General features: G+C 40.1%; 1 pseudogene; it reads left to right on the top strand.

Annotated features, from left to right (window-relative positions):
* The first annotated feature begins 15,035 nt into the window (after positions 1-15,035).
* LOC146805634 (5.8S ribosomal RNA) lies at positions 15,036-15,188 on the top strand (annotated as a pseudogene).
* The last annotated feature ends 579 nt before the right edge of the window (positions 15,189-15,767 follow it).

The raw sequence follows: 15,767 nt of genomic DNA, 5'->3' as shown, positions 1-15,767 counted from the left end.
ACATATTTCTGCAAAAGAATTCATGGGCAAGGTTCAACAAAGAGATGAAACTTTAGAATCACAGTTAATTAATTTGATGGCATGTCAACATGGTACCAATGAATATTGAACTTAAATACATGTTAAGACACTTTGGTACAACTACATGGTTTGTAACACTTAGCTGTGCTGAATATCAGTGGGAAAATTTACTTGAATTTCTATGAGAAGTAAATTCAAATGTAAAAAATATTGAATTGAAGACACCTGGAGAACTCTGTTCCTTGGTTCCTATGTAAATGTCTGCGGGTATTCTATCAATAGGATTTAAAGTATGATGTCATTTATCTGCAATAAAAAATATTCTTCCTCTTGGAGAGTGTTTTGTCTTTCATCGAACAGCATGTTACCTGTGCCATTCCAAGAAAAGGAGGAGAAAACAGCTTGAGACAACAAGTTTTATGGTTTCAAAGTCATCAATGTGGAAAATACTGTTGATGAAAATACAGGTCTAAAGGGAAATTTTATGCAAAACGTCGATTCGGATTCCCTCGTCCAATAATTTCTAAAGGAAGAGTAAATAGTTTTATGTCAGCTGTATGGCATAAATAACTCGGAAATTTCTGAAGAATACGTACAACTTTAAAAGAACCGAAGATTCAAAGTATATTGATGACTACAATCCAGTGATTTTGTAAATATGGAATGCAAACATGGACATTCAATATGTTGCAGATAATTCAATTGCTGTTGCTCACTACATTACATCATAAATAACCAAATCTGAAAAGACAGAGATGAAAGAAATGTGGGAAGAAAAGAGTCTTAGCAAGAAATTGTACAGCTTTAGCTTCAAAATGCTTTCCCATTGAGAGATTGGATACTATGAATGTTCGGTTGAGCTCTGCCAGTTTATATACAGAGTCAAGAGGAATCATTGGGTAAGATTAGTTCTTGCCTCCACATGAAATAGAGTATTGAAAACATTACAAGAAATCGAATACTTGGCACTGAATGAACCAGAAGGTACAGATATTGTTAAAACTAATGTGTTGGATACATACTATCCCAAAAGGAGTCTACATCTGGAAAAGCAATGTCTGTATGAAATACTTCAACATTACAACGTTAAAAGAAATGTCACAGAAAATATAAAAGCAGACGTATATGCAGTAATTGGATGTGACAAATGTTTGGTAAAATATGCCAAAGGAGATCTTATTAACCACAGAAAACTCAGTTGCGAAAGTCCAGATAAGAGGGAATGTTTCCATTTAGCACTTCTGCAACTGTTCAAGCCATGGTGTAGTGAAACGGAATTACTTGGAGATTTTGACTGCTATGAAGATTCTTTTAATGCATGTAAAGATAGCATTCAATGCACAATTTTCCCTACATATCTACAAATGTTAAATGATGAGATTGAACAAGAAATTACTATTGCAGCTGAAATAGCTAGAGACAGTTCTCAAGGTAGTCAAAGTTCTGCTCCACTAAGTCAAGATCCACCGGGATAACCAATTATCGGAAATGAAGCAGCAATAGCCATAAATGAGGTAGAAATTGCAATGCAACAAGCACAACAGTATATTATTCCTTTGGAAAAGTTAGAAGAAAAACTAAATATTGAACAGAAAGAAATATATCTACAAGTGAAAGAACAGATACAACATGGTTTGCTGCATAAAAAAAAGAATGCCAATGTTCATCATTTAAACCTATTCTAATGAGGTCAGTGCGGTAAATTCCGTCCCACTCGTGGAATTTGCGGAATTTGGGTAATTTTGCATTCCGCAGAGAATGTGGAATTGACCAAAATTCTGCATTCCGTGGCTTTGCGGAATTTTTTGCTTGTTCGCGTTCTCAAGATGCGTGTTCGCAAGATATTTCCCCCCCGAGCACACACACAGCGCTCTCGAACAGGAAAAAAGCATCACAAACAAGCAATTCTGCGTGTTCGCGGAATTTCTGCGTGCTCACGGAGATTTTTTACCATTTCGCAGAGCTTTGCGTAGCACAACTATGCAAATTCCGCCCATCCCTAATTCTAATGTACATCAGCGGTCAAGCTGGAACAGGTAAAAGTTTCTTAATTAAAGTTTTGACCAGTTATCTACACAAAACTACAGAATCCCATTTATCTTTTGTTGTAACAGCTCCAACTGGATTAGCAGCACACAACATTAAAGGGATTACTTTACATAGATTTCTTATGCTACCAGTTGAAGATGATAATAAATTGAAATATCAGAAGCTATCTGGAGAAGCTTGTTATTAAGTGTCAAGAGTACTGAAGAAAATGAAACTTATAATCATTGATGAGGTGAGCATGATCTCAAAATTAATTCTTGCCTTTGTACATTTATGAATTACGATGTTCTGTTCGGAGGAAAACATTTATTTGTATTCGGAGATCTACTATAACTTACTCCTGTAAAAGGACAACCTGTTTTTAAAACACTTATCCATGAAGACACTAGGAAATCTTTGGAAGTATTGGAAATGTGAACATTTGGTTACATTTTGAATATAAAGAACTTATTAAGAATATGCGACAAGCAAATGATGAAGATTATGGAAATGTTCTTCAAGATACACAAATTGGTGACTTGATGAAACATGGTAAACAAGCTTTAGGATGTCGGCTACTAAGAAACTTGTTTACAACTGGAAAGACAGTGGCTGAAATAATGTACAATAAGCTTGGAGATAAGAAGTCTATAGTTTGTCTAATGCCTACACTGCAAGAGTGTTCTACATTTAATCAAGAACTTTTGGAACTGTAAAAACAACAAATAGTGGAAATTGAAACTATCGATAAAATGGAACACCAGGGAGTGACTATTCTTCTCAAAGATAAACTACTGGCTAAATTGCATTCTCTGGAAAAAAGTTTGCATCTAAAAGTGCAGGCTTAGAAAAGACTTTACATGTATGTATAAACTGTTGGGTAATTTTATGGCGTAATTTGAATGTAGAAGAAGGTTTAGTAAATGGAGCAATTGGAAACGTTGATTTTGTAAAATTTCAGAACATAGAATGGAATAGGTTTTTTGATTATAAAATTTGATCAGATCAAAGAAGTAAGACAGATTGGGCGTTGTGTTGCACGTTTTTTGCTTGTAAAAGATTTGTATGATCACAGAAAACAGTTTCCTCTGTCTTTAACATATGCAGTAACTATTCATAAATCTCAAGGTTTAAGTATAGACAGTGCTTTTGTAAATATTTGAAGTTCAGTGTTCAAAGAGGGAATGCATAAGTTGCATTATCTCGAGTAAGAACATAGTCTGGTTTGTATTTGATAGATTTCGATGAGAAAAAGCTTAGTGCTGATGCAAATTGTGTAAGATAGTATAATCATTTAAGAAGACTTTATACATCTGATTTAGGTGAATAACCCATATATGAGAAACATGTAGTGTGTCCAAAAAAGAAATATGTCAAATATTCAACAGAGGTTCAAAAAAGAAAACATTTGAAGAGAAACTTGAAGGTGTAAAGAAAAGGAAAATGGAAACTGTTGATGACATTGTAGGATACCAATTGGAAAATAGTTCAGGTATCAACTGTTATGCTAATGTGATTCTGAATGTTGTGTTTTATCTACAAGATCTTAATCATGAAATCATGGGAAATTGTGACTGACAGAAGTAAAATCCATACTGATTCTGGCATTCGGCATCTTTTGGATATACGTACTGGTTCTTTGACATTTACTCTTAATATACAACAAGATGCATAATAATTTCTAATTCTTATGCTTGGAGTATTAGAACATGAAGGAATACAGATTCAAAACTTATTTGGACTGAGTTGCAGATGGGATCATAAATGCGAAGAGCGTTCATTTGCTCCCACCACTGAAATACAAACAGAACGATTCATATACTTGAAGATACCAGACTGCAAATCAGTACCTTTTAACAAATTGATAAAAACAGCCAAACAGGACATGAGATTTTCGCATTCTAGATCAGAGATTTTGTCTACATTTCATGTAGAAAGATTTGGAAAATATCTCATTTTAATGCTACAACGTTGTAGAGCAAATCAAAGAAAATTGGAAATTAAAATTAAAATGTTTAATGCAAGTCAAAGATCGTTTAAGGAAGAACGTTTATAGCAGTGGCTATTATTTTCCATGATGGACTTACTACAACATCTGGACACTATACATTGTATTGAAAGTGTAATAAAGGATGGACACATTGCAATGATGCCCACTTGGAATTCAAACCTAGATTGCATTATAAATTACCAAATTCATGTTTGTTATCTTTGAAGCCAAAGTTTTTTTAGTACATCATTCAGCCTATTGAGAAGATGTGAACAGAAAGTGAGCACAGTGGTAGCTTCTCCATAGGGGCGTTTGTGCATCACCCCACTGCTTTCTCGCAGTGCATGAGGCAGAAACATAAAATGGTAAAAACTACCATTTTTTGTTTCTGCTTCTCTCACTGCGAGAAAGCAGAAGTACCTACCTGGAGTGGCTGGTTGTGGGAGGGTGGTTGTTTGGTCCTGCTTGAGGGCAGGGGGGGAGTGACTTGCCCACTGTTGTGGGTACTGACTGGTCAGCCCTGGAGCCGACCAAACAGTTAGTATCCACAACAGTGGGTAAGCCAGTCCCCCCTGCCCTCAAGCAGGACCGCCCACTCTCCCTTTTTCCTACATGGAGAAAATGGGGCAGCTGGGTCGCTCTCCTCTGTGCCTCACCAATCACAACACTGCCACTGCAGCGTTGTGATTGGCTCCCATTTTAAGTCGCGGCCGGCGGCATGATGACTCGTGGGCCGCGAGTTCACCGGCCGCGACTGCTGTCTTTCCATTTCCGGCGTCACGAAGAGAGAGAGACAAACCGCATGGAGCTGATTCAAAAGAGCTGCTTCAGTGCTTCGCCTTCAAGTTTGTAAGTGCTTTATCTTTGGAAATCGGGTGGATTACTTTGACAACCTCCACTGGGGCTTACTTGCCAATTGAAATATATGACAATCTTTGAATCTTGCTCACTCGTGTTCAGGCCTGGGCTGGGCGTATTTCTTCTCGTCGGACATTACCTAAAATAGAATCCCTTTTAATGAACAGCTTTGCTCGGCGTGAGCTCAGCTGGCATTGTAAACAACATTATTATGATTTAAAAATAATGCTGCACTTGTTTCCAACTCAAGATGAGCGCATGCCGACTTGGCGTGCGCTCATCTTGAGTTGAAACCAAGTGCAGCATTATTTTTAAATCATAATAATGTTGTTTTCAACGCAAGATGAGCGCACGCTGAGCTAAGCTATTCATTAAAAGTAACTGGACAGGACAGCACAGAACGGAGGTGTGCGCAGGCACAGGGCCTTTTATTGTTTAGAGTCTGAAATAAAGTTGTCATTGTCAGTTACGGTCACTCCGTTTTGATTTGTGCCAGGCCTGGAATCATAATGCTCACTGTGTTATACCTATACTGTGCATCAGGCATTTCCATTGGGGCTGGAAGGGTTGGGGGGAGGGCAGTTTTGTAGCAGTGCGTTTTACAAGCACTAAAGATTTACTTGTATCTAACAGTTTTCAGCCTATGCAAAAGCATGTTGACATAAAACAGTAGAGCGCACATACTTTTGAATGTTTCTGCATGAAGCTATTCTGACATCAGCACTCAAGATCTGCTTTCCTCAAGGTACTCAGAAACTACAAGTAGTTTCTAGGTGCCATGTGATGTACAGGGATAGCGCCTCTTTGGGTATCTGATAGGGACACAGTTCAGTAAAACTGTTCAAAATGTGTTATAACTTACACTATATGGGAGAAAACCCAGAAGCAAAATGCAGCAAAATAAAAAGAAACCACAGGCAACAACAAAAGTGTCAAGATAATTGTTGTGATTAATTACCTGCTCGAGAGAAATTGGATTTTTGTCTAGTGGCAGTATTGACTCAGCTGAGGTAGCGCAGGAGGTTAATAGGCCTGCTGCAAAGAACTTATACTATGCAGATCACAGAATAGTATTTAATTTGCAATGATCAGTGGGATACCGCTTTTGTCATAGAGATCCTTTTGTTACTGTGCAGTTCATCAGTTACAATCAAAATCTAGCACGGTGAGCTATGAACTGCCATCAAAGATCTGCACGCAAACTATCTGGACAAACAAATAAACCAGACACTGACCCCTTTCTCTACATGTTAATCTTAGAGGATCTCCCACTGACATATTCTCAGCTTGTATGTCCTATATCTGTAGTATGTTATGTCAAAGTCAGCTTTCTCTGACCCAAGAACTACACGCAATCTTTGTAATCAAGGTACTGGAAATAAGCAGCTTTACAAGAGGACATTCAGTGGCATGATTGACTAAAATCTGTGGCAAGAAAAAGGCGCATTATGCAGAATGTTTTGTGAGTAAAGGAAGTGTGTGTGGCATGTTGTATGTAATTTTTACATGTTAGAGTGTTGATGCAAACCAGTCCAAACATTCTGAACTTTTACGCCTCACCACTTTCAAATGTCACCAGCGCCACTGAGTAGACAGGAATGCAAATTATTAGTATTTATAATGAGTGTTTGGATTATTATTTGCGGTAATTGATATTGCATTTGGAAAATTCTGTTTAAAAGTAAATAGTTTATATATTTGTTGTCTATATTGTACCAGATGTAAATAAGAATCTATATTTTGGGAAACGTATTTGAGATAAATAATACCGTTTATGTAGATGAAGGAAGTCATTAACAAAGTGTAAATAGCAAAGCACATAGCTAAACATATTGAAAATTATGCTTTACGCCGATTATTTTTTTTTAATACAATCAATTTGATTTTTTTATCCCCCGCTGTTTAATGATGATACCACATTGGACTCACTGTGTCTGGCAAAGTTAAGTGGAATCTGAGAACAGCAAAAAAGGGAATCTGAAAATGTTATGTAATTCTAAATTTATGTTGAGGTTCCTAAAAATATAATATAATATAATAATATCAGTAATATATTATCATTAAATAACAGTTTTTCTTCTTCTTTATAGTAGGTACTGTTGAAGTTTGAAAAGAGTTTTAATGATGTTTAGTAGAATACTACTCTAAAATACTTCTACTGAGTGATGTATCTAAATTACTTAAAAGGTAAGAATACATAATATAATATGCATGATAATGTGAAAAAATGTTTAAAGGTTAAATATATGTTAATTGTTTCTAATATAAATGATGTTGATCCTTTAGACTACTTGAAAATTATCATTATGTTGCTCATGTAATCAGGCAGGTAGTCATCCTTTCACGTAGACACTACCCATGAATGTATCCATTCTCTGAAGCACAAGTCATGCACTAATAGGAAAACAAAGTCATTACCCTTGCATTCTTTCTTCCAAACAGTCACTACCCATGCAGTCATCCAATCACCCAGGCAGTACCCTTGTACTTATGCAATCACCCAGGCACTGCCCATGCAGTCGTCCAATAACCCACGCACTACTGTTGCATTCAATCATTCACTCACACAGTACCCATGCACTCATCCATTCACCCAGGCACCACCCATGCACTAATGCAATCCCTTAGGCACTACCCATGCAGTCATCCATTCCATCAAGGACTACCCATTCACTCATCCAATGGCCCAGACATTAGCCCTGTACTGATACTTTCACTCAGGTAGTTCCCATGCACTCATAGACTCACCCAATCACTACCCCTACAGTTATTCAATCACCAAGGCACAACCCATGTCCTTATGCAATTATTCTGGTAATACAGTTGCACTTAAAAATTCACTCAGGCACTACACATGCACTCATCTATTCACTCAGGCACTACCCATGCAGTCATCCAATTACCCAGGGATTACTCTTGCAGTCATTCTTTTACGCAGGCACTACCCATGCATTGATCTAAGTACCTAGTTATTACCTTTGCACTCAGACACTACCCATGCACTCTTGCAAATCACCCAGGCAGTACCCCTGCACTTATGTAATCACTCAGGCACTGCCCATGCACTCATCAAGTCACTCGGGTACTACTCTTGCACCACTCAACCATTCACTCAGGCACTATCCATGCACTACCCATGCAGTCATCCATTCCATCAAGGACTACCCATGTACTCATCCAATGGCCCAGACATTAGCCTTGTACTCATACTTTCACTCAGGCAGTTCCCATGCACTCATAGAATCACCCAATCACTACCCCTACAGTTATTTAATCAGCAAGGCACAACCCATGTACTTATGCAATTATTCTGGTACTACTGTTGCACTCAACGATTCACTCAGGCACTAAACATGCACTCATCTATTCACTCAGGCACTACCCATACAGTCGTCCAATGACCCAGGGATTACTCTTGCAGTCATTTTTTACTCAGACACTACCCACACACTGATCTAAGTACCCAGTTATTAGCTTTGCACTCAGGCACTACCCATGCACTCTTGCAATCACCCAGGCATTACCACTGCATGTATGCAATCACCCAGACACTACCCATGCACTCATGCAATCACTTAGGCACTACCCATGCAGTTATGCAATCACTTAGGCACTACTCTTGCACTCAACCATTCACTCAGGCACTACCTGTGCATCCATCCCTTCCCTCATGCACTACCCATGCATTCATCCAATGACCCAAACATTAGTCTTCCACTCTTACTTTTACTCAGGCACTACCCATGAACTCATCAAATTACCCAGGCACTAACCCTGCACTTCTGCAATCATCCAGGCACTACCTCTGCACACAACCATTCACTCAGCCACTACCCATACACCCATCTATTTCCTCAGATACTACCCATGCACTCATCCAATGACCCAAGCATTAGTCTTACATGCATACTTTTACTCAGGTATTTCCCATGCACTCATCTAATCACCCAGGCACTGCCCCTACACTCATGCAATCACCCACGCACTACCCATGCACTCATGCAATCACTCAGGCACTACTCTCGCACTCAACTATTCATGCAGGCAGTACCCATGCACTAATCTATTCACTCAGGTACTACCTGTGCACTCATCCAATGACCCAGGCATTACCCTTGCATCCATCATTCCACTCAAGCAGTACCCATACACTCATCCAATCACCCAGGCTCTACCCCTGCACTCATGCAATTACTCGGGCACTATCCACCAACTTATACAATAACTGAGGCACTACTGTTGCACTCATTCATTCCCTAAAACACTACCCATGCACTCATGCATTCTCTGAGGCACTATCCATGCACTCATCCAATAACCCAGGCACTACCCCAGCACTTCTGCAATCACCCAGGCATTTCATATGCACTCATCCATACCCTCAGGCACTACCCATGTACTCATCCAATAACCCAAGCATTAGTCTTCCACTCATACTTTCACTCAGGTACTTCCCATGCACTCATCAAATCACCCAGGCACTACCCCTACACTCATGCATTAACCCATGCACTACTAATGCAGTCATGCAATCACTCAAGCACTACTGTTGCACTCATCCATTCCTTCAAACACTACCCATGCACTCATCCATTCACTTAGGCACTACCTATGCACTCATCAAATTACCCAGGCACTAATCCTGCACTTCTGCATTCACCCAGGTACTACCTGTACACTCATGCAATTACTCAGGCACTAGTCTTACAGTCAATCATTCACTCAAACACTAGCTATGTACTCATGCAATCAGCCACACACCATCTATGCTCACACCAAATCACCCAGTAACTACCCATACACTCATTCAATATTCCAGACACTATGCTTGCAGTCATTCATCCAACACGTACAAGCTTGTCTATCTTTAACCAAATAGGAGATTCTAAAAAGAATCATTTATTTTTATTTGACATTTTTTTTGTGTTTTTCGAAATCTTTTATTTATTTCTTTGGTGTTTTTTAAAAAAAACGTAGTCCCAAAAACAAGGCAACGAACTGCTGTAAAACAGTAAACACATTTTGCAACTAAAACGTTATTGCAAAACCAAAGAAAAACTAACCTGATTTTTGGTAGCAAGAATTATTGCTCACATTGACTGCCCTCCAGTACAAAGAAGCTTCTTACACTTTAAACACTGTTGCTCTAAACCTGCAAATTCAAGTACGAGCAATGTGGTGCCCTTAGTTACAGTAAAAGTTGCAGATGTGCTACGTCCTGCAACTACAGCATCCTCAGACTGTTGTTCAAGTTGTCGCCGGTACTGCTCTCTGGCGAGGCAGTTAGGGTGTATTGTCTGTAGATGTTTCATCATTGATGAAGTTCCCCAGGAGTACTTTTCTCGGAGCCCCGAGATAAAATTTTATCACACAAAGTGCAAGTCACTTTGCGTGAGTTCACCTTTTTCTCTCCAGGTGGTATTGGAAAAAAAAAGTTCTACACAACGCTTTCTTTTCTTCTCTTGACAGGCTTCTTCTTTGCCCATGCCATTTGTATTCTTCAGTTGAAATACCCAAAAAATAAATGGAAGACAGAGAAAGAATACAAGAGTTGTTTCTTCTCAAGAAGCTCCAGAAAGAAAGAAAGAACAAATTGTGTGGGGCTCTGCAATTAGTAGGATAGAAAGATTCTTAACCAATGAAATGGTTTCTTTTAAAGTCACATGGGATTCACGTACCGGACACGCAGCTACCGCGCACCAGACGCGAATCCAAAAAATATGTGTAAACAATATTATATATCTCTTTCAGTTACAAATATAGCAAATCTATTAGAATAAGTTATGATATAACATTATAAATATATGTTTTTTAGAAGTACATAATTTCCGCTGGAGTCGCGAACCTGTTCCGGATCCGGAAATACGTGCGGGAGGGTATGCTGGAGCGTTGCGACTTCCGTAACGTCATCAGAAGAAGTCAAATATTCAAATTGTTTATATTAAAGTCAGTTTTATAACTCTGTTGAAAAAATAAATATGATTGATTTCAAAATTGTATATTATTTATCATGTATTAAATTTTTTGATTGAAAAATTTGGGAACCACGCACCCATTGTGCACCCTACGCGCACTCTATGCGAACATAAAATGGATTCGCGCACCCGTAGCAACCGGTACGCCGGCGGTACTCAATTTTTACTGTTTATTTTTAAAAAAGATATAAATTACTCAATAGATATATATTTATATATAAAAAAGAAAAAAATATATTTTAAACATTTTTAACAAGCTTTTTTAAGATGTACTGTAACTTGTACAGTCTGCAGTTCTTCAGAAATAGTTGAACATGTAGCACAATTTCTGTTCCACTGTGAAATTTCATCCACTAGTTAAAAAACTTTTTCACTGTAACAAATCTGAGGTTTCAGGGATGTCATAGTTAGGGATAGCATTTAAAAAACCTTAGAAATTCACTGGAAAAACCAAAGGATTTAGGGACATTATAGTTAGGAATTGCATTAAAAAACCCATAGAAATTCACTGAAAAAAACAGAAGTTTCAGGGACGTTAGATTTAGGAATTTGTATTTAAAAAACCTTAGAAATTCACTAAAAAAAACACATGTTTCAGGGACATTATAGTTTCGCTATCATTTTACTTGTACAATACCAGAGAAATGTGGCTGTTATAGTTAGCTGAGCTAACTATAACTCGTGTCCCCACAACACACTGCTGATGACGTCACATGTTACATCACTCATGACATGATCAGTGACATTACTGATGACATCACTGATGACATCTCAAATTACATCACTGATGACATCATCCAGTGACTGAGTGTTTCTAAAAATTGTAAGAATGTTATATATATGAACGCCAAGGTGTATTGAAGAATGAGTGGGTCTATGAGTGTCTGAATGGATGATTTGGTGGGTGAATGACTGACTGTTTAAGTGAGTGATTAAATGTGTCTTAATGAATGCATAGGTGAATGACTAATTTGTGTGAATGTCTGTATCAGTCTGTCAGTGTAAGTGGCTGCATGAGTAGCTACATGAGTGTCTATATGGGTTAATGATTGGTTGTCTGAGTACCTCTATGGGTGCCTGAGTGTCTGTATGGGTGGGTTGGGGTGTGTGACTCCCTACATGGATATGTGAGTGGGTGAATCACTGGGTGGATAGGTTCTTGAGTGCTTGTGCAAGTTGCTGTATGGGGTAGTGAGTTTGCGTATACCTCAATACCAGAGGGGGCAACAGGGTACTACAACTCAGGAAACGTGAATTCAGATACATTATAGATCTAGGAACACGCCACCCAGGGGGCCACAACATTAATGAGAAAATAGCCATACATCTACAGGAAGAATAGTTGTACATGTAGTAGCACTGGGGTCAGCTTACAAGTAGAGTCCCATCCTTGTGTCATCATCCCATGCTATACCTCCCTCCTCTTTACACTGGTCATGTGCATGATGTGTTTTACCAGATGGGCAATATGATTGATTTGATATTCTGTCTGTCTTTACAGGAGGAAAGGAAGTGACCCATTGGACTGGACCGGTTAACTTTTTTGGGGTTCCCTACCCTTTTCTTCATGGAAGCATCCATCTGATGTTCTCCACATCCCAGATAAGGATTTTCATATTTTTTACTTTTTCCCTACACTGGTGTTTTTATGTGTAATCTGTTACTTGTTTTATATATTTCACTATACAGAGCTCTCTATGATTTAATCTTGCACAGTACTGCTTTACAACCCACTCGGGTGACACATTTTGCAGTACCATTTTGTTACATGCCGTATTTTGATTTGACAATCAAAAATCAAAGGTTAAAGGGATGTTAGAGCTAACTATAACATCCCTCTAACCTTTGTTTTTTTCAGTGAATATATATATATATACATATATATAAATATATATCTAACACAACGCTTACCCGATTATAGGAAGCACGAGTCACTGAAAAAAACAAAGGTTAGAGGGATGTTATAGTTAGCGCAAACATCCCTTTAACCTTAGTTTCTTTCAGTGAATATATATATATATATTCACTGAAATAAACAAAGGTTACACATATGTTATGTTAGGCTCAGATTTATTATGTACAAAACCATAGCTATTCAGCTGTTATAATTACCTGAGTTAATTATAACTTGCGCCCCACAATGCACTGCTTCTCATCTCACATAATACATCACTCATGATATGGTCAGTGAAATTACTGATTACATCACTCATGACATCATCTAGGGATTGTGAGACTTTGTGAATAGTTTATGACTGTTAAAGATAATATACTTATGAGTTAAATGAGTTTACTACTAATGAGTGATACCATTTCTAACATATATTATGTGAGTAGCTGTGTGACTGTGTGTATCTGTGTGTGAGTCTGTGCCTGAGCGGTTTTATGGGTGTGTGAGTGACTGTATGGGTGAGTAAGTGGCTGTGAGAGCAGCTGCATGGGTGAGTAACTGGCTGTGTAAATGGATGTATTGGTAAATGTGTAGATGTGCGAATGGCTCTATGGGTGAGTGTGTGGCTGTGTGAGTAGCTGCATGGAAGAGTGAGTGGTTATGTGAGTAGCTCTATGAGTGAGTGAGTGCCTATGTAAGTGGCTGTATGAGTGAGTGAGTGATTGGGTATATGACAGGCTGTATGGGTGAGAAAGTGTTGTGTGAGTAGCTGTATGGGAGAGGTGTTGACTGTTTCGGTGGCTGTATTCGTGAGTGAGTAGCTGTGTGAGTGACTGTATGAGTGAGGGAGTCAATGTGTGAGTGGTTGCTTGGGTGAGTGAGTAACTTTGTGACTGTACCAGTGTGTGAGTGGCTGTGTGAGTGGCTGTATGAGTAAGTGGGTGTGTGAGCAGCTCTATGAGTGAGTAAGTGGGTGTGTGAGTGGCCATATGGGTGAATAAGGGTGTGTGTGAGTGGCTCTATGGATGACTGAGTGGGTTTGTGAGTAGTTGTATGGGCCTGTGAATGGGGATATGAGAGGTTGTGTGGGTGTGTGAGTGGCTATATGAGAGGTTATATGGGTGTGTGAGTGGGTGTGTGAGTACTTCTGTGGATGATGCCATCAATTATGTTATTTGAAATGTCATCAGTGATGTAATTTGTAAGGTCATAAGCAGTGCATGGTGGGGTGTAAATTAGAGTTAGCTCAGGCATCAAGTGAATGATGGTGACAGCTTGAACCCTTGGCTGTCTCCCAGACAGAACCCAGGCACCGAGTTTGACCTTTCCATTGTGTGCCAGCTGGTGGGTGCTTGGGTGAGGTCTGGGCAAGGGGTGGGTTCCTATTCCTGGGATGACCTGACTGACATGTGAGGAACTGGAACTGGCAGTCCTAGCCTCCACTAGAGAGGCGGTGAGAGGCATACCACCGTCCCAAGATAGAAAACATGCTCACACAACCCCGTGGGAACCGAATCACAGTGCCTCCCCGGCTGGACCCCCCCCCCACTAAAGGCCCTACTGCCTGGGCTCTCCCGTACACAATCCTGGGCTGCTCAGGTTTTGAGCGAGCAAGGAGTAGTCCATCTTGGATGATAGGGCAGCTTAGATCAGAATGAGACAGGGTCACAAGGAAATCTGACTCTTCGCAGCGGATGTGCTGTGCCCCATGGAGTAAGTGCAAATTGTTGTGACGGGTGGGCAGGGAAGCCACGCTTTAGCTGCTTGGGTTTCCATGTGTGCACCGGAAGTGGATGAGTCACTTTGACAGTGTGGCTATCATCTCCTCAGTGCCTTCCACCAGGGTAGGGAGGGCCCCAGCATACCAGAATGGATCTGGGCTGCTGCCTAAGCTGGAGACTCTTGATGTGCAGTGGTCGAGCCCGGGTTCTCACTGGTCATGGTGGGTGTCAGATGGCTGATGTGCAGGTGGGTGACCCTCCCTTGTTGCCAGATACCTGGAGGCTGGGTATTGTGTAGTTGAGGAAAGGTTTGAGAACTCGTCCAGTCCTATCCAGGAGGGTCACCGGTAGAGCTGCCTGCCTCCACTACTGTGGAAGCTGCTAGCTTTATTGGCCACTGTGATGGTAGGGTTGGCACCTGAAAACACTATTTAAATCATGAAGACTAACTTCCAGATGGCAAGCCTGACGAGGTTCAGCCCATTCCACAGTGCAGGTGGTGGATGGGTGGTGTTGCCTTCCTTCCGCCTCTCCCACACACGGGGGTTAGCAAACATCGTGGATCACTCGGATAATGTGTTGATGAAGAACACGGCTAACTGCAAGAATTAGTATGAATTGTAGTAGGACACACTGATTTTCAACACTTTGAGTGCACCTTACAGACCTGGGTTCCTCTAGGAGCTATGCCTATCTGAGGGTTGCTTGAACATCAATGGCCCTGGGGATCTCCCAGAGCACAAATTGGTCTGTCACAGGGGGCTTTTCTCCCTTTGCCATTCTAAGGTCAATCCCAAATCACAACTCGCTGAAAATAGTGCACTGCTTTAACACTCCTGTGTGAAAGAGGGAGCTTCCCTTCTACAGCTTATGGAACAGTCCAGCTCCCCCATGCTTCAGCTTCATACTATGACCATAGATGAGGCATGAGGACTCGCTCAATTTAAGCATATTACAGAGCAAAAGTAGAAAACTAACCAAGATTCAAACAGTAACTGAGAGTGAAGAGGGAAGAGCCCAGCATTGAATCCCCGCCCAGCTGTGGTCCAAGTCTTTCTAGTTGAGGCTCACCCAATGGATGGTGTTAGGCCAGTAGTGGCCACTGGCACAATCAGGATTGTGTGTTCTTGGAGTTGGGTTGCTTGGGATTGCAGCCCAAATTGGGTGGTAAACTTCATTGAAGGATACGAGCACCAGACCGACAGCCAACAAGTACTGTAAGGGAAAATTGAAATGAACTTTGAAGAGAGGGTTCAAGAGGGTATAAAACCATAGAGAGGCAA

The sequence above is a fragment of the Triturus cristatus genome, chromosome 8 (assembly GCF_964204655.1).
Source record: "Triturus cristatus chromosome 8, aTriCri1.1, whole genome shotgun sequence".
NCBI lineage: Eukaryota > Metazoa > Chordata > Amphibia > Caudata > Salamandridae > Triturus > Triturus cristatus.
The sequence above is the reverse complement of the archived record's forward strand: the minus strand, read 5'-3'. Positions and strand labels throughout refer to the sequence as shown.